This window comes from Dendrobates tinctorius, unplaced genomic scaffold (assembly GCF_039654945.1).
Source record: "Dendrobates tinctorius isolate UK_male_01 unplaced genomic scaffold, ASM3965494v1 ptg000254l, whole genome shotgun sequence".
Classification (NCBI taxonomy): Eukaryota; Metazoa; Chordata; class Amphibia; order Anura; family Dendrobatidae; genus Dendrobates; species Dendrobates tinctorius.
In genome coordinates, this window is record NW_027361921.1 from 10,909,215 (window position 1) to 10,928,496 (window position 19,282).

Genomic DNA, 19,282 nt, shown 5'->3' on the forward strand with positions numbered 1-19,282 from the left:
TGACTTCAAATGTGAGGTGGTCTCTAAAAAAAATGGTTTTGTAAATTTTGTTGTAAAAATGAGAAATCACTGGTCAAATTTTAACCCTTATAACGTCCTAACAAAAAAAAAATTGTTTCCAAAATTGTGCTGACGTAAAATAGATATGTGGGAAATGTTATTTAGTAACTATTTTATGTCACATAACTCTTTGGTTTAACAGAATAAAAATTCAAAATTTCAAAATTTCAAAATTTTCAAAATTTTCACCAAATTTCTGTTTTTTTCACAAATAAACGCAAAAATTATCTACCTAAATTTACCACTAACATGAAGCCCAAAAACAACCTCAGAATTGCTAGGATCCATTGAAGCGTTCCAGAGTTATTACCTCATAAAGGGACACTGGTCAAAATTGCAAAATATGGCCAGGTCATTAAGGTCAAAATAGGCTGGGTCAAGAACGGGATAATGGTGGAATTTATTCAGCCATATGTACACATAATTAGCTAAAATTCTCAATTGGATACATGGTGCAGACAGCTGGGAGGCTGGATGGGGATTATGCCACGTCCTCAGGTGGGTTCTTTTCCTGTTTTTTCTATATAAACTGAATTATATATTTTTTCTTCTTTTTTTATCTGAAACCTGAAAAATGAATGGAAAAGTTATTTGGTTGATTGATAATTTTTACATGCACACGTTGATGAACTATTTTGTATTAGATTAATCATTTATCATTGTCTCATGAACTCTGACATCGTATGTCACATGTCAGGAGTTCTTTTAACGCCTGTTTTTGAATTTTGAATGTATTTAAGCAGTGTATGAGCATTATGTCTCTATGTCTTTGTGGTAATTTCCTGCAGAAGAAGTCATAGGCTTTGAAACGCGTTGAATAAACCACCAAAGTTTTTCACTACATCTGAATTTGTATCATTAATCCACAATTTTCCTTTTATAACAACACTGATCGTTTGTGGTGCAGCAAGTTGTCAGCTATAGTGTACAGTTGACAGCTGCTGGATTGTCACCTCTATGGGGATGATATTGTCTTATATCTCAGGTCAGTAAAAAGACGTATTGGCTGTCATTAAGGGGTTAAAACATTTCACATATCATCTCCATGTGCTCACAAATGCATGAAAAAATCATATTGAACAAACACTCATCATTCTTTGTGTCTGCACGCTCGCATACACCAGTAGCCTGACAAACAAGATGGAAGAACTAGAAGCAGAAATATCCACAGGTAACTATGACATAGTGGGAATAACCGAGTCATGGTTAGATGAAAGCTATGACTGGGCAGTTACCTTAATGGGTTACAGTCTGTTTAGAAAGGATCATAAAAATCGGAGAGGAGGATGGGTTTTGTCTTTATGTAAAGTCTTGTCTAAAGTCCACTTTAAGGGAAGATATTAGCGAAGGGAAAGAAAATGTCGAGTCCATATGGGTCGAAATACATGGAGGGAAAAATAACACCCACCAGAATCAGCTGTAATACCAAAGTGACTAAACCATTAGATTATCACTAAGTGAGAATTCACATTGTAACATGTTTGTATAAGATGGAGGCATCATAGGGTTAATCCAGTGAGGTACTATTGCTAACCTTGAATTAGTGATGCTGGTATTACAGCTGATTCTGGTGGGTGTTACCCAAGGCAGCCTTCTTTGGTTGCTTTTCCTTGATAAGTGCTACATTTATCCAGCATTTTATGCTATGATTAAGGGTCAAATATGATCCGAAACGCGTAAGCCTACACATGCTTTTATTACATTTGGTATTGTAATTTTTAATGATGGACTAAATAAAGGCTTTTTTTAGTTTTCCTATATCGTGTGCTGGAACTACAAAAGTTTTTTTTTCACCAAGAATTTTCTCCCAGATGGGGATGGATTCATTCCGTGCACCGAGATCATGGAAAGGAGGACTGGGCAGGCTGGACCAGGTGAGCTGAAGATTAATTCTATATTGCATGGAGGGAAAAATAGTAACAAAATTCTCTTTGGGGTCTGTTACAAACCTCCAAATATAACAGAAATCATGGAAAGTCTACTACTAAGGCAGATAGATGAAGCCTCAACCCATAATAAGGTAATTGTCATGTGGGACTTTAACTACCCAGATATTAACTGGGAAACAGAGACCTGCGAAACCCATAAAGGCAACAGGTTTCTGCTAATAACCAAGAAAAATTATCTTTCACAATTGGTGCAAAATCCAACCAGAGGAGCAGCACTTTTAGACCTAATACTATCTAATAGACCTGACAGAATAACAAATCTGCAGGTCGTCAGGCATCTGGGAAATAGCGACCACAATATTGTACAGTTTCACTTGTCTTTCGCTAGGGGGACTTGTCAGGAAGTCACAAAAACACTGAACTTTAGGAAGGCAAAGTTTGACCAGCTTAGAGATGCCCTTAATCTGGTGACTGGGACAATGTCCTCAGAAATAAGAATACAGATATTAAACGGGAAATGTTTAAAAATATCCTAAATAGGCACTGTAAGCGGTTTATACCAAGTGGGAATAAAAGGACAAGAAATAGGAAAAACCCAATGTGGCTAAACAAAGAAGTAAGGCTACTTTCACACTAGCGTTTCCTGGAGCTGCAGAGGGATGCGCACGGCCGCTGTAAAGCTCCGCCCACGGCCGCACCTCCTCCAGTCAGCTCCTTTTATCGGCGCATGACGCTGCATGCACCCTGCATACCATAACTTTAGCATTGGGTATGCAGGCCGTAGGCAGGTATGCGTTTGCCGGTGCATGCATCCTTTTGACGGTGCGCCGACCTGCGCCAAACGCACCGTGTTGCATTTTGGTGCGCTCGGAAAATAATGTTGTACATTTAAAAAGGGCAAGGTGTGTGTGTGGCAAGGGACGGGAAAGTGGACGTGATGGTGATGGTGCATGCAGAGCTGTTGGCAAGCTGAAATTGGGCAACAACAAACACCCACATTTTCTCGCTCGACCTTCCTGTCCCAATTCCTGGGGGAACGTATCAGCACACCACGTATTGAACCCACAGCAGTGTCAAAAGGTTGTTGGTTGGATAATGGATAATGCTTCCAGACACTTTGCCACCACCACCAGCACCCTGTCTCCCACACGGTCAAGTCTGAGTAGCCGTGGGTCTGGACCGCATATTCCTCACCCTGATCCTCCTTCCACCATGCCGATTACCTGTAGACAACTGATCCCACACTTGGACACTCCCAAGAGCTGTTTACTTTACCATTTATATATATTCTGGCCTCTCGCACGGTACACTTGAAGGAGGGCAAGATGATATTGCATGTAGGGCTGCCCAAATATTTTAGCAGCCACGGTCACACGAAGGCAACAGTGGAAATGTGTCACAAGAGGTGGACAATGATGAGACATAATTGCCAGAAAGTCAGGAGGAGGACCAGGGTGTTGTAGTGTAAGACGAGGTGGTGGATGATATTGTTATTAGTCATTTTCATAGCGCCATTTATTCCATGGCGCTTTACATGTGAAAAAGGGGCAGACATAGACAAGTACACTAAACATGAGCAATGCAAGGCACATGCAAGTACAGAAGGAGAGAGGACCTTTCCCGCGAGGGCTCACAGTCTAAAGGTGATGGGTGTGGATACACTAGGAGAGGGTAGGGCTGGTCGTGCAGTTCAGTAGCCTGAGGATCACTGCAGGGTGCAGGCTTGTCGGAAGAGGTTGTTCTTCACGTTAGTTTTGAATGTGCCCATTGTAGGCGGTAGTCTGATGTGTTGGGGAAGAGAGTTACAGAGTATGGGTGAAGCACGGGAGGTCTTGTATGCGGTTGGGGGAAGAAGAACTAAGAGTGGAGTAGAGAAGATGTTGAGGGGATTGAAGGTTGTGTGTAGGTAAAGTCACGGGAGACCATGTCACAGATTTATGGAGGAGACAGGTTGTGGATGGCTTTGTATGTCATAGTTTTAGGGTTTAGAGAGGGGAGGCTGGGGTGTTGTGAATTCGCTTTCTGGCCTACCTCTGGTTACTAGTGAAGGTAGTGGAGCTGGTTATATTGACAGAGGGGTTGCGAGTTCTCTTTCCGGGCTCCCTCTGGTGGTTACTGGAGGTAATGGAGCTGATCTAATTAACAGAGGCCTGCCACCTGATAATGAGGAGGATGACTGGAGATCTGGAGTTTCTGACTGGATTTAAGACAGCTGACTCCCTCTATCCCTGCTGGTGATTTGTTCCTGCCTCCTGAGGTCTTAGTTTCCAGCTCAGTCCCTGCATGCTCAGCTAAGTGTTCTTTTGCTATTGTTCACATTTGATCTTGTTTTGTCTATTTCAGTTTTGTGTGGTCAGCCAGCTCTGGCTGGGGCTGTGCTGAATTTCCATCCTTATGTTACTGCTTGTGCCAGTTTGCTTTTGTCCCTGATTAGATTGGCCTCTTTTTGCTCTGCTTTCAGAATATACCAGAGTGCTGATAAAGTGGGCAAAGTCTAGTGACTTCAGTATTTTTCTATCAGACGTGTTGGGCATTTTTTGCAGGGATTTTATGCGTGATTGCAGACAGAGTCTTTCCTTTCCTTTCCTGTCCTGTCTAGTTAGTGTGGGCCCCATCGTTTGCTCAGTCTATTTTCCTACCTGCGTTTGTGTTTTCATCTTGTCTCACCGACAATATATGTTTGAGGGCTATCTATTCCTTTGGGGTCTGCTCTGGGGCAGTTTAGATTTCCCCTTTCTTGCTTTAGGCTTATTTAGTTCTCCGGCTGTGTCGAGGCATCTAGGATCATCGCAGGTACGCTCCACGGCTACTGCTAGTTGTGTGGATAGGATCAGGGGTCTGCAATCCGCTTAGTTACCAACATCTCTGGTTTTCTGTGGCTTAGCTTGGTCTTGCTTTCCTCCTTGGTGACCCAATCATAACACTGGGGAATAACAGGGACACAGGTGGATTAATTGGGCAGCATAGTTTAGGATAGGTTGGAGTGGTGCAAGAGTGCTATAGGGTAGGCCAGAGAGTAGAAGGTTGCAATAGTCAAGGCGGGAGATGTTGGGGGCGTGCAAAATCGTTTGTGTAGTTTCTTGGTCAAGGAATGTAAAGATCCGGGAAATGTTTTTGAGTTGGAGAGGGCAGGAGGAGGCAAGGGCTTGGATATGTGGCTTGAAAGAGAGGGCAGAGTCGAGGATCACCCCGAGGTGGGACTGGGGAAAGTGATCAGCCACTAACATTGTTGGTTAGTTCTGGTGGAGGGGTACAGTGAGATGCAAGAAAAAAAAAAAAGTTCGGCACACCAGCCATTAAAAAATTAGAAAAACTTTATTCGGCTTTCAAGCCATGTTTAAAATGCACAGAACAGCAGACGCGTTTCTGGTGCGCTACAAGCACCCTTAGTCATAGGCATGTTAAAACAAAAATCAAGACAAATAATATAGAGGTTTCCAACCAATCAGAAAACAGCAAATTATTAAGGAAAAACAGTGGCAGGTGAAACAGAGTATTAACATGGACAAACATACGAAAAATCTTAATAAATGTAATAAAGGTCATTTCTGGAATTCATACCACGGGGAAACTTTGTGTCTAATTTTAATATCCAGAATGCCTCACATATTGTTATGGTATGTGCACAGTTGCGGATTCTACCGCGCATCCGCAGCGTATTTGGCCCTGCGGGTCCACAACAGATTCTGCTGCGTTGTACAGTACCATTAAAGTCAATTAAATTTCAAAAACGCTGTGCACATGCTGCGGATAAATCTGCGCGGAAACGCTGCGGGTTCATTTCCGCAGCATGTCAATTCTGCATGTGCAGCATTTCTGCACCCATTGACTTGCATTGATCCGCAGCAAAACCGCAGGTCTCAAAAAGATCTGCGGCTTTGCTGCGGATGAAACGCTGCAGATCGGGAGGGGGGAAGAGTGTGGGTTGAGTGTGGGCGGTGACTGTGTGCTGTATGGTGTGTGGGCGGTGACTGGGTGTGTATGTGTGTGCGGGCTATGTGTGTGTCCGGGGGTCTGCGGGCTGTCGGGTGTCTGTGCGGGGCCTGTGCCGGGGTCTGTGGGCCGTCGGGTGTCTGTGCGGGGCCTTGCTGGGGTCTGCGGGCTGTCGGGTGTCTGTGTGAGGCCTATGCTGGGGTCTGCGGGCTGTCGGGTGTCTGTGCGGTGCCTGTGCCGGGGTGTGCGGGCTGTCGGAGTCTGTGAGGGCCTGTGCTGGGGTCATTGGGCTGTTGGGGGTCTGTGCGGGGCCTGTGCTGGGGTCATCGGGCTGTCGGGGGTCTTGCGGAGGGGGGCTGCGCGGCTGACGGGTGGGTCATCGGTCTGTCCGGCGGGTGTGCGGGGGGTCTGCGGTGCTGTGTGTGTTAGTGAGTGAATGTGTATGCATGCATGGTCTGATGGGACTACAAGTCCCATCGGGCTATGCCTGCTACCCTGACAGTGATTGACACATTAGCCAATTATGGGACAGTAGTAGTCCCATCATCCGGCTAATGTGTTGAATGTAAAAAAAAAAGAACATACAACATACAGAACATATAACATACAGAACATTCATATAACATACAGAACATACAGTATAACATACAGAACATACATATAACATACAGAACATACAGCATACAGAACATAGATATAACATACAACATACAGAACATACAACATACAGAACATACACATAACATACAACACATAACATAGAGTACATACTCACCACACACACCTAATTCCCCGAAGCCATCAATCACCTGTAATAAACATAAAATAATAAACCAACCTATATTCACCTCTCTGCCGCAGTCCAATTAATATCGAGGCTTCCACGATGATCTCCCCTGGAGAACAGCCACATCAGCTGATGCGACCGCTCTCCAGGGGCTTCAGCACTGAAATGACAGACAGAGGTAATCCTCCACTGTGTATCCCTCCGCCGGTAAAGAGGTACTGTAACCCTAGCCCTAACTCTAATTCTCACGCAGCAGTGCTGTAAAGTGAGACCCTGAACTCAGGTAACCTCAATGATGGGCTACAGGAGGCATTGTCTCCTGTCAGTTCATCACTGGGAGACCCAATAGAGCAGTGACATCACCTGATGTCACTGTACTACAGGGGAGATCGTCGCGGGACCCTCGTTATTAATTGGACTGCGTCAGACAGGGAGTATACGGTTGGTTTATTATTTTTCGTTTTTTTCTAGGAGAAGAGGGCGTCGCTTGGATTTGGGAGTTAAATAAAAATATGAAAACCGTGTTGTGTTTTATTTCATTAAAAGACTTTATTCTTATGTGTGTGTTTTTTTTAACCCTTTATTAATATAAGATTAATAATGGATCGATGTCTTATTGACGCCTCTCTATTAACCGGGCTTAATGTCACTTTCCAAAAGCAAGGTGACATTAACCCCTTATATTACCCCATATCCCACCGCTACACGGGAGTGGGAAGAGAGGGCCTAAGTGCAAGAATTGGCGCATCTTAGAGATGCGCCATTTATAGGGCAGCTTGGGTCTGGTATTTGTAGCCGGGGGGGCCAATATCCATGGCCCCTTCCTAGGCTATGAATATCAGTCCGCAGCTGTCTGTGTAGCCTTTCTGGCTATAAAATATAGGGGGACCCCACGTCATTTTTTTGGGGGGGGGCTGTGCAGACAGCTGTGGGCTGATATTCATAGCCTGGGAAACTCCATGGGTATTGCCCCCTTCCCAGGCTACAAATATTGGCCCCCAGTCATCAGCTTTCCCCCTCTGGCTCAGAAAATTGTGCGGGAGCCCACGCTGCTTTTTTTTTTCATTTTTTTTTATATACAGTATATGGCTATATATCTATAGATATATCTATGTATAAGTCTATAGATATATCTATGGAAATATCTATAGATATATCTATGGATATATCTATGGATAGATAGATATATATCCATATATCTATATCTATCTATCTATCCCATATTTATCTATCTATCTATCCCATATTTATCTATCTATGTATCTATCTATCATCATCTATCTGTGTGTGTGTAATGCAGTGTGGATTGGACAAATGTAAAAGAGGAGGATGGACAAAAATGACATCACAATTTTTTTTTTTGCTAAATAACATCTTTATTTATCTCACAAAAACGCATACAAATCCGCAGGCAAAACCGAACTGAAAAACCGCATCAAATCCGCGGCAAAAACACACCTGCGTTTTCTGCAAAGAGATGAGTATTTTGTGCGGAAAAATCCACGGGAGCATCCAAAACGTGTGCACAGAGCCTTAGACATTTATGCTTATTTCCACCTCTAATAGGAGTTCGAATTTTCTCAAAACCAAAAAAAGAAAAAAAAAACTGACATCACCATGATGCGCATTTATAAAGTGTTTTGCCGCTCCTGAATGCGTTGTGTTTTTAATTCCAATGTTTTTCAGGTGTTCAGCTATTCTTTTTTTAATTTTTCTAATAGTACATCCAATATACTGGATTTTACATTTTGTGCAGCAGATACAGTATACTGCATACTGAGTAACACAATTAATAAAGAAGCAATATTTTGAGAGAAACCGCTGTATGAAAAAAGGGATTTAGTTCTATCCATCGCATAGATACATACATTACATCTAGTGCTCGCACATTTTAACCCCTTCCTGACATCAGACGTACTATCCCGTCCATGGGACCCGGGCCCCTATGCCCATGGACGGGATAGTACGTCTACCGCGATCAGCGGCGCCCACGTGGTGAGCGCTGCTGATCGCGGCCGGGTGTCAGCTGATTATCACAGCTGACACCCGGCACAATGTGTCAGGGGCGGTCACGGACCGCCCCCGACACGTTAACCCCTTGCAGGTGTACTGGGGGTTAAAGGGAAGCGTCGGCAGGGAGGGGGCTCCCTCCGTGCTTCCCTGAGCCCCCCACGGCAGCGCAATGTGCAGCGCTGCTGCGGGGGGCTCCTTTCCTGCAGGCCCCCGAATCCAAGATGGCGACGGGGGCCTTCGGGGGCCTGCAGGAAGCTGGCTTCCTCAGTGCCTGCAAAGCGCAGGCATGAGGAAGCCTGCTGATCTGTCACAGTGATCTGTGATGTGACAGATCAGCGATCTGTCACAGGACAGTGAAGTCCCACCTGGGACTATTTAATAAAGTAAAAAAAAAAAAAAAAGTGTTAAAATAATTTAAAAAAAATCGCCAAATAAATTAGAAAAAAAAAAAAATATTCCCCCAAATAAATCCATTTATTGGAAATAAAAAAACAAAACAATAAAAGTACACATATTAGGTATCGCCGCGTCCGTAACGACCCGCCCTATAAAACTGTCCCATTAGTTAACCCCTTTAGTGAACCCCTTAAAAAATAAAAAACGAAGCAAAAAATAATGATTTCTTCTCAAACCGCCAAACAAAAAGTGCAATAACGTGCGATCAAAAAGACGCATATCCATGGTACCGCTGAAAACGTCATCTTGTCCCGCAAAAAACGAGCCACCACAAAGCATCATCAGCGAAAAAATAAAAAAGTTATAGCTCGCAGAACAAAGCGATGCAAAAATAATTATTTTTTATATAAAATAGTTTTCATTGCATAAAACCGACAAAACATAAAAAAATGACCTAAATGAGGTATCGCTGTAACCGTACTGACCCAAAGAATAAAACCGCTTAATCAATTTTACCGCACGCGGAACGGTGTAAACGCACCCCCCCAAAAGAAATTCGTGAAACACTGGTTTTTGTTCATTCTGTGTCCCAAAAATCGGAATAAAAAGCGATCAAAAAAGTCACGTGCCCGAAAATGGTACCAATAAAAACGACAACTCGTCCTGCAAAAAATAAGACCTCACATGACTCGGTGGGTCAAAATACGGAAAAATTATAGCTCTCAATATGTGGTGATGCAAAAACTATTTTTACAATAAAAAGCGTCTTTTAGCGTGCGACAGCTGCCAAATATAAAAACCGCCATAAATAGTAAATCAAACCCCCCCGTTATCACCCCCTTAGTTAGGGAAAAATAATAAAATAATGTATTTATTTCCATTTTTCCATTAGGGTTAGGGCTAGGGTTAGGGTTAGGGCTAGGGTTACGGCTAGGGTTAGGGCTAGGGCTAGGGTTAGGGTTAAGGCTGAGATTAGGGTTAGGGGTGTGTTGGGGTTCGGGTTGGAGTTAGAATTGGGGGTTTCCACTGTTTGGGCACATCAGGGGCTCTCCAAATGCAACATGGCGTCGGATCTCAATTCCAGCCAATTCTGAGTTGAAAAAGTCAAATGGTGCTCCTTCCCTTCCAAGCTCTGCCATGCGCCCAAACAGTGTTTTACCCCACATGTAGGGTATCAGCCTACTCAGGACAAATTGCAAAACAATTTTTGGGGTCCAATTTCTTCTGTTACCCTTAGGAAAATAAAAAATTGGGGGCAAAAATATCATTTTTTGGGAAAAAAATGATTTTTTTATTTTCACGTCCGAGCGTTATAAACTTCTGTGAAGCACTTGGGGGTTCAAAGTGCTCACGACACATCTAGATAAGTTCCGTGGGGGGTCTAGTGTCCAAAATGGGGTCACTTGTGGGGAGTTTCAATAGTTTAGGTACATCAGGGGCTCTCCAAACACACATGACACCCGCAGACCATTCCATCAAAGTCTGCATTCCAAAACGTCACTGCTTCCCTTCCGAGCCCCGACGTGTGTCCATACAGTAGTTTTCTCCCACATATGGGGTGTCAGTATACTCATGACAAATTGGACAACAACTTTTGGGGTCCAATTTCTCCTGTTACCCTTGGGAAAATTAAAAAATTGGGGACTAATTGATCATGTTTGTGGAAAAAATACAATTTTTTTATTTTCATGCCTGGGCATTATAAACTTCTGTGAAGCCCTTGGGGGTTCAAAGTGCTCACCACACATCTAGATAAGTTCCTTAGGGGGTCTCGCTTCCAAAATGGGGTCATTTGTGGGGTGTTTCCACTGTTTAGGTACATTAGGGGCTCTCCAAAGGCAACATGACACCCGCAGACCATTCCATCAAAGTCTGCATTCCAAAACGTCACTACTTCCCATCCGAGCCCCGACGTGTGCCCATACAGTAGTTTTCTCCCACATATGGGGTATCAGCATACTCAGGACAAATTGGACAACAACTTTTGGGGTCCAATTTCTCCTGGTACCCTTGGGAAAATAAAAAAATGGTGACTAAAAGATCATGTTTGTGGAAAAAATACGAATTTGTTATTTTCACGCCCGGGCGTTATAAACTTCTGTGAAGCACTGGGGGGTTCAAAGTGCTCACCACACATCTAGATAAGTTCCTTGGGGGTCTAGTTTTCAAAATGGGGTCATTTGTGGGAGGTTTCCACTGTTTAGGTACATTAGGGGCTCTCCAAAGGCAACATGACACCTGCAGACCATTCCATCAAAGTCTGCATTGCAAAACGTCACTACTTCCCTTCCGAGCCCCGACGTGTGCCCATACAGTAGTTTTCTCCCACATATGGGGTATCAGCATACTCAGGACAAATTGGAAAACAACTTTTGGGGTCCAATTTCTCCTGGTACCCTTGGGAAAATAAAAAAATGGTGACTAAATTCCAGCCAATTTTGCATTGAAAAAGTCAAACGGCGCTCCTTCCCTTCTGAGCTCTGCCATGCGCCGAAACAGTGGTTCCCCCCCACATATCAGGTATCAGCGTACTCAGGACAAATTGCACAATAACTTTTGCAGTCCAATTTCTCCTGTTACCCTTGGTAAAATAAAAAAATTGAACCTGAAGTACTTTTTTTGTGAAAAAAAGTTAGATGTTCATTTTTTTTTTAAATATTCAAAAAAATTCCTGTGACGCACCTAAAGGGTTAATAAACTTCTTGAATGTGGTTTTGAGCACCTTAAGGGGTGCAGTTTTTAGAATGGTGTCACTTTTGGGTATTTTCTATCATATAGACCCCTCAAAGTGGCTTCAAATGTGATGTGGTCCTAAAAATAAAATGGTGTTGTAAAAATGAGAAATTGCTGGTCAACTTTTAACCCTTATAACTTCCTAACAAAAAAAAATTTTGGTTCCAAAATTGTGCTGATGTAAAGTAAACATGTGGGAAATGTTAGTTATCAAGTTTTTTGTGTGCCGTATCTCTGTGATTTAAGGGCATAAAAATTCAAAGTTGGAAAATTGCAAAATTTTCACCAAATTTCCATTTTTCTCACAAATAAACGCAAGTTATTTGAATGAAATTTTACCACTAACATGAAGTACAATGTCACGAGAAAACAATGTCAGAATCACCGGGATCCATGGAAGCGTTCCAGAGTTATGACCTCATAAAGGTACAGTGGTCAGAATTGTAAAAATTGGCCCGGTCATGAACGTGCAAACCACCCTTGGGGGTGAAGGGGTTAAAAAAACAGTAGTGGTTAGCCAAGAGGTGATACTAGAATTTTGTGTAAAAAGGCTTGGAGATAATTGATTAGCTAAACTGGTGCCTCTTCGAGCTACATAAAGACAGCCTTTTTGAATAATACTTTTTAGTTTTTCATCTTGGTTCACCACGGGCAAATAATTTTTTACAATCTCTCTGATTTTGTTTAATTGCCGGCTAAACGGAGTAGAAAAAGTGACCATTGAATTATTTGTCATAGCACGTGGTTTTTTGGAATTCAAAAACCTGGGTTTTTTAGAGACTTTCTGAAGCGCTTCATTAATACTGCGGTAATTATACCCTCTATCATATAACCTTTTACTAATAATTTTACTCTCCTCAAGAAAATGTTTTTCATTTGAACATATCCGTTTAGCTTGATTAAATTCCCCATAGGGGATAGCTTTTATAGTGTGTTGCGGGTGACATGATATGGATAGTGAGAGTTACCAGCGGTTTCTTTTCTGAAAATAGAAGTGTGAACTTTCCCCGATTCAGAATCTCCCATCAGAAAAATATCCAAGAAGGGAACACTGGGACCAATGTGGCTGATGGTAAATTTTAAATTTAAATTGTTGGAATTTAAATAAGAATGAAAAGGACGCAAATCAGAAGCAGTACCTTGCCATACAAAGATCAGGTCATCCACATACCTGCCAAACCAAAAAATATCATAAAAAAAAGGATTTAAATCATGAAAAATGAATTGTTCCTCCCACCACGCCAAGCATAATATTGGGAGCAAAGGTGAAAAATTTAACCCCATAGGGGCTTCTAAGATTTGAAAAAAACCCCTTTATTAAACAGAAAAAATATGGCTTAGCAGGTATGTGGTCGACCAGACTATGAATGCTTTAATTGCTATAATTGTCGATATGATCGATTATCGCCAGGGAATTGGGGAATAGAAGAATATAAGTTAGTCACATCACAGGTGAAAAAACAACATTTTTCTGCCAAATGAAATTTTCAAATGTATGCACAACTGAAAATGAGTCTTTTAAATAACCAGGAACACGACTAGTTAATGGATGTAAAAAGCGATCTATCCATACACTCAAATTCTCATTTAATGATCCTATGCTGGATATAATTGGATGGAGGGGTGGAGGAAAAAATCTTCTTATGAATTTTAGGCAATCCATGAAAAATGTGGATAACTGGATTTATCGGGTACAAGCCATTTGGCTATTTTGGAGCTTAAAACACACTATAAAAGCTATCCCCTATGGGGAATTTAATCGAGCTAAACAGATATGTTCAAATGAAAAACATTTTCTTGAGGAGAGTAAAATTATTAGTAAAAGGTATGATAGAGGGTACCGCAGTATTAATGAAGCGTTTCAGAAAGTCTCTAAAAAACCAAGGTTTTTGAATTCCAAAAAAACACCTGCTATGACAAATAATTCAGTGGTCACTTTTTCTACTCCATTTAGCCGGCAATTTTACAAAATCAGAGAGATTGTAAAAAAGTATTTGCCTGTGGTGAACCCAGATGAAAAACTAAAAAGTATTATTCAAAAAGGCTGTCGTTATGTAGCTCGAAGAGGCACCAGTTTAGCTAATCAATTATCTCCAAGCCTTTTTACACAAAATTCTAGTATCACCTCTTGGCTATCCACTACTGGTTTCTTTTTTCAATGTGCGAGCACTAGATGTAATGTATGCATCTATGTGATGGATAGAACTAAATCCATTTTTTCATACAGCGGTTTCTCTCAAAATATTGCTTCTTTATTAATTGTGTTACTCAGTATGCAGTATACTGTATCTGCTGCACAAAATGTAAAATCCAGTATATTGGATGTACTATTAGAAAAATTAAAAAAAAGAATAGCTGAACACCTGAAAAACATTGGAATTAAAAACACAGCGCATTCAGGAGCGGCAAAACACTTTATAAATGCGCATCAGGGTGATGTCAGTTTTTTTCTCTTTTTGGTGTTGAGAATATTCAAACTCCTATTAGAGGTGGAAATAAAGCATAAATGCCTAACAATACGTGAAAAATATTCAGGATTGAGATTCCTCAGTGGTTGATACCTTTTAATGGCTAACTGAAAAGATGGTAACACATTGCAAGCTTTCGAGACTACTCAGGTCTCTTCATCAGGCTAGACTAATACAAAATCTGAAGTCACATATTTATGCACAATACAGCCTAGAAAAAATGCAATAGATAAGTCAAGTGACGTGAAGCAGAACTATCAATATGGGAGAGGGAGAAACATAAATATAAACATTGAACCAGTTCATAGATAAGGAGTCCGGATGTTTTATGGTCCTGTGATTGGGGTCTAGTTCTGTGTTGTGATGCCCCCACAAGGTTTTAAAAGGAAATTCCTTAATTGATGTAAAAAGACATAAATCCATGCAACACATTCATTCCAGCACTGAGAGTGTCAAAGTTCGTCTTAAATTTGTACTCCCAAACTCGTCTCTCTCTCTGAGAATTGAAGTTACCTTTCAATACCAGTAATTTCATATCCACGTTGCTGTGATCAGGGATACAGAAATGTTTTGCCACAGGTAGATCCATTCTTTCTTCTCTTATTGTGTGACGATGAGCATTCATCCTTGTTCTAAGCTTTTGCCCTGTCTCCCCCACATACAGACCCCCAGTTGGACATTTAGTACAAATAATTAAGTATACCACATTAGATGTGATGCAGGTGAAAGTACCTGGGATCTTGTAGTCCTGATGTGAGTTGGGGATCTTTATCTTGTCCGTCGTCATTATAAAAGGAGAATCTAATTCCCAAAGGACTCTGGACTACAAACCCAATGCTTCATACCTACAATACCCATTATGCACAAAACCTTTGTCACAGGACTTCTGAGAGACTAAGGAACCACCTTTTACATGTCTGCTACAGCATAAGGAGTAAAGTCCAGGGGCAATTTGAAACTCTGAGGAAAACACTTACAGAAAGCACAGAGCAAAAATTACAACAATACTACAACAAACTACGGACCTTTCTGGTTCATAACAAGGAAAAGAAACTACACAGACTGTGTCTCAATTCAGGACTCTATACAAACAGATACAAAACAAATCCAAAACCTGACAACTTGGACAACCACTCCATTCCAGACACAAAAGCATCTAACTGTGTCATCAATCTCTCAGATTATAAACCCAACAAAGTGGAACTGGCTGTGCTTTCTAGAGGACTCTCATTTTGTCCCACTAAGGCCCTAGACAAAACTGAACTCTGCAGTGATATGGAACAGTATTTCAGGAGACTGCACCTGAGGGAATATTTCAATGATACAGAAGATTCAGAAAACACTCAGACCGAAGGAAAAGGGATCGTAACAACTAGGAAAAGGTCAGACTGGACACCTCCACCTGGACGCAACCCTCATTTGGATAAATATATAGACTCCTTCAGACATTTGATAAAATCCACAATCATAGACACTAACAGGAGACAAGCATCCAACATCAGTGCCCAGGAGAGAAAGGCCATACAGTCTTTAAAAACCAACAAGGAAATCATCATTTAACCTGCTGACAAGGGAGGTGCAATAGTCATGATGAATACATCAGACTACATGAAGGAAGCAAACAGGCAACTTATGGACACACGCTACTATAGAAAATTGGAGTCGGATCCTACACAGGACTATTACAAGGAACTAAACAAGTTGGTTTCTTGTCTGCCTGACCAGTCCATAAGAGCTGGCGATGACCTGATACCAGAGACTCCAAGAATAGGGACATTCTACATGCTTCCCAAAATCCACAAATCTGGAAATCCAGGAAGACCAATTATTTCATGTGTGGGCACCCTCACTGAGCAGGTATCTGGATGGGTAGAGGGTATTCTTAAACCACTGGTGAAGGATACATCCAGCTACATTCAGGACACAACTGACCTATTGAATAAACTAGCAGCAATAGGTCCTCTACCAGAAGGAACCATCCTGGCCACCATGGATGTGGAATCTTTGTACTCTAATATCCCACACCAAGATGGTTTAAATGCCTGCAAATTCTTCATGGAAAACACAGGGACTGATGCTGATGCTGTGGTGAAACTTATAAAATTCATCCTCACCCACAATTACTTTGAATTTAACAACAGAATCTATCTACAGGAGACTGGCACAGCTATGGGAAGTAAAATGGCTCCACAGTATGCAAATCTTTTCATGGCCAAGCTTGAAAGCGACTTTTTGTCCTCATGCCCCATCAGGCCCCTGGCCTACTACCGCTTCATTGATGATATTTTAATCATCTGGACGGAGTCTGAGCAACAGCTAAAGACGTTCCTCGAACAGTTTAATCAAATTCATCCTACCATCAATTTAACACTCAACTACTCCAGTACTGAGATTAATTTTTTGGACACCATCATTAAGCTAAAAAACAATGAAATAGAGACATCCCTGTATCAGAAGCCAATCGACCGTCCAACATACCTTAAATGGGACAGTTTCCATCCAAAACACATAAAGAAATCTATTATCTATAGCCAAGCCATCAGATACAATCGTATATGTTCCAACCCCATGGATAGAGACAAACACCTTGGTCACCTCAAAAAGACCTTTTTGAATCAGGGTTACCATCCAAGAACAATTGAAAACCAAATTACAAGAGCCACCAGATTGTCAAGGAATCACCTGCTACATTACAAAGCTAAAGAAGAAAATAACCGAGTGCCTCTAGTAGTCACCTACAACCCAAATCTGGAGGTGCTAAGGGGAGCTGCACGGAAATTACAACCTTTACAACAAAAAGATGCCCGATTAAAATTCATTTTTCCAGACCCCCCACTGCTGTGTTTTAGGCAGCCCCCAAATTTAAGAAGCATCATTGTCAGAAGCTCCCTGTCCTCTCCAACAGCTGCAGGAACCTTTCCTTGCAACCAGAAAAAATGTAAAACCTGTCCATTTATAATGACCACGGACAAGATAAAGATCCCCAACTCACATCAGGACTACAAGATCCCAGGTACTTTCACCTGCATCACATCTAATGTGGTGTACTTAATTATTTGTACTAAATGTCCAACTGGGGGTCTGTATGTGGGGGAGACAGGGCAAAAGCTTAGAACAAGGATGAATGCTCATCGTCACACAATAAGAGAAGAAAGAATGGATCTACCTGTGGCAAAACATTTCTGTATCCCTGATCACAGCAACGTGGATATGAAATTACTGGTATTGAAAGGTAACTTCAATTCTCAGAGAGAGAGACGAGTTTGGGAGTACAAATTTATGACGAACTTTGACACTCTCAGTGCTGGAATGAATGTGTCGCATGGATTTATGTCTTTTTACATCAATTAAGGAATTTTCTTTTAAAACCTTGTGGGGGCATCACAACACAGAACTAGACCCCAATCACAGGACCATAAAACATCCGGACTCCTTATCTATGAACTGGTTCAATGTTTATATTTATGTTTCTCCCTCTCCCATATTGATAGTTCTGCTTCACGTCACTTGTCTTATCTATTGCATTTTTTCTAGGCTGTATTGTGCATAAAAATGTGACTTCAGATTTTGTATTAGTCTAGCCTGATGAAGAGACCTGAGTAGTCTCGAAAGCTTGCAATGTGTTACCATCTTTTCAGTTAGCCATTAAAAGGTATCAACCACTGAGGAATCTCAATCCTGAATATTTTTCTATCTACTGGCTAACACGGTACAAAGATATACATCTTTCCTGTAACAATACGTGAGGCATTCTGGATATTAAAATTAGACACAAAGTTTCCCCGTGGTATGAATTCCAGAAATGACCTTTATTACATTTATTAAGATTTTTTGTATGTTTGTCCATGTTAATACTCTGTTTCACCTGCCACTGTTTTTCCTTAATTATTCGCTGTTTTCTGATTGGTTGAAAACCTCTATATTATTTGTCTGCATTTTTGTTTTAACATGCCTATGACTAAGGGTGCTTGTAGCGCACCAGAAATGCGTCTGGTGTTCTGTACATTTTAAACATGGCTTGAAAGCCGAATAAAGCTTTTCTAATCTTTTAATGGCTGGTGTGCCAAACTTTTTTTTCTTTTCTTGGATACTCACTGCTTTTTCACCAATGGAAACGTGCACCCACCTGTCTCATTTGGACCCAGCCCAGCAGGGTTTACAAGTGGATTACGTCATGCAGCTCCCATACCTCCTTCTCATACAGTGAGATGGTTGAAAGATGATGAATTCTGTTTTGTCCATGTTCACTTTTAGAAAGCGAGCAGAAAATAGTGGACAGACATTGTGTGATTTTGGTCAGTAAGGAGGTGATGTCCGTTTGAGATAGGTAGATCTGCGTGTCATCGGCGAAGAGATGATATTGCAAACCGTGGGATTCTATGAGCTGTCCCAGGCCGAAGGTGGAGATGGAGAATAGTAGGGGTCCTAGAACTGAGCGTTGGGGAACCCCGAAACACAGGGGGAGAGGTGAGGAGGTGGTGTGGGGGAGGGAGACACTGAATGTCCCTGTAACACCAACACGATGGAAGTTGCCAGTACAATTGTTAGGTGTTCCCGAGTCTGTTGTTTTTTAAAGATTTTGCCGATAAGCTCAAACATGCCATTTGCACCACCGGCTATGCCAGCATCAGTATGGGGTAGCGAAAATACCAGCCTGTCCACCACCAGTATGATCAGGCACATGGCAGAAAAGCACCCGACTTTGTAGGCTGAACACCAGGCTCCAGGAACAGTGTCTGCGGGTGATACCACTGCTTCTTCCACTGTTGAACGTGCAAGCAAATCCCCTGTCCATGGTGCATGCGAAGATGCCGCCTGCCCTGCATCTGTCATTGCACACAAACTCAAATAGCATCATCAACAAGCACGTCCACATCCTTGTCCCAGCACAGCGTTCAGTTGTCCATACTCCAGTCCTTGGAATATATGCGGAAATATCCAGTCAATGCCCCAAAGAACACAATAATAAATGGACACATTTCTCATCTGCTTGCGCTCGAAAT

The 19,282-nt window shown here is 41.8% G+C and overlaps 1 long non-coding RNA gene across 1 annotated transcript in view; it reads right to left on the reverse strand.

Moving 5' to 3' along the window:
• Nucleotides 1–441: 441 nt before the first annotated feature.
• Nucleotides 442–19,282, reverse strand: part of LOC141067729 (uncharacterized) — a 96,389-nt gene continuing 77,548 nt past the window's right edge. Inside the window, exon 2 of the long non-coding RNA XR_012226466.1 lies at nt 442–627. This is a non-coding gene — a long non-coding RNA (uncharacterized lncRNA). The remainder of the gene's footprint in view (nt 628–19,282) is intronic.